Below are 1,320 nucleotides of genomic sequence, written 5' to 3' on the forward strand. Positions count from 1 at the left end.
TATCTGCTTTTTTTCTCTGAAAAATAAATTTAATTTTTTTTAATGGTTATAGGATCTCAGTTGTAGGAAATAGGTCAGGGATGTATGGTTTTCTGTAGGGGTAGTGGATTTCCACCCCCAAGTCTGGACAAGCCTTTTGCTTTTTATGTGGGTGTGGAAAAAGACACATTGAAGCATCAGACCAATACTTTATAGGTGCTTCCTGGTACCAACTCTACCAGGCACTCTATCTAGGCACAACTGGATAATACAGATAAATATCTTTACCTTTGGGGAGCTGTTGTTGGTGAGGAGGGGCAGATATAATTTATATTATAATTAATATAATTATGTATTATAATAATATAAAGTAATTATAATTTATATTATATTTAATAATATAAATAACTTGTTAGAGGACCAAAGTACCACAGAGGGAAATAAAGCAGAAGGGGGCAAGGGTCAGAACATGTCTATGTGACAGGTCTTGAGGTCAGGAGGCCTCCCCAAAGTGATGTCACTGGAGCAAAGTTCTAGAGCAGGTGAGTCATACAGACCTCTGGCAAAGAGCATTGCAGGTAAAGGGAACAGATAGTACAAGACTCCCCTCTCCACCCTTACAGCCAACCTTGTGCCAACAGTCCATGTGGTCTACTAGTTCAGAGCTCCAGTTTTAAATCAGGTGAGCCTTGCCTAGCACACTGTGGGCTTGAAGGTTAACCTTACTGAGCTTTAGTCTTCCTTCTCTGAGAAGTGGGGAACTAGGGAGCTGACACAACTGAAGACCAAATGCATCCAGCACAGAGCTACAGATGCTAAGTGAGGGGAAGGAACATGACTGGCAGTCAGTACAGTTCAAAAGAACCTTTTTTAGAGGAAAGGATGGTGGGTGCTTTGTTAGAGGCAGAGTTGGGGTGAAGGAGGCATTGGTTAGGGGAGTATGGGAAAAGACTCCAGATGCTGTTCAGATGCTGGGCATGGAGAAAGCTTTGGATGGTAAAACTGGTGCAGGGCAAGGCACCATCTCTGGCTCCCAGGAAGAGTGTGAGGACTAAGTCTTGGTCTAAGTATGGCAACCAGACCTGGGGAGAGTGCATAGGACCTTGCTCTGAGCCACAGCTGGCAGGAGGAAAGTGGTGTGGCTGGCACAGGTGCGCCTTGGGTAGGGGGGTCACCCTTAGTATCTGGCCACTTCTTACACACCACTCTCATTTGATCCATGCAGTGTACATGAAGGGGAGGTGGTTGAAGCTCATGGCAGGCCATGGGAAAGTTGCCTGAGAGCTACTCAAAGTCTTCCAGAGAGATAGAGCCATGGCCTTCTGCGTCATAGCTCTTTTT

General features: G+C 45.0%; 1 pseudogene; it reads right to left on the reverse strand.

Moving 5' to 3' along the window:
• Positions 1 to 909: 909 nt before the first annotated feature.
• The window catches only part of LOC116086148, a 2,167-nt pseudogene continuing 1,756 nt past the window's right edge, over positions 910 to 1,320 (reverse strand).

The sequence above is a fragment of the Mastomys coucha genome, chromosome X, assembly GCF_008632895.1.
Source record: "Mastomys coucha isolate ucsf_1 chromosome X, UCSF_Mcou_1, whole genome shotgun sequence".
NCBI lineage: Eukaryota > Metazoa > Chordata > Mammalia > Rodentia > Muridae > Mastomys > Mastomys coucha.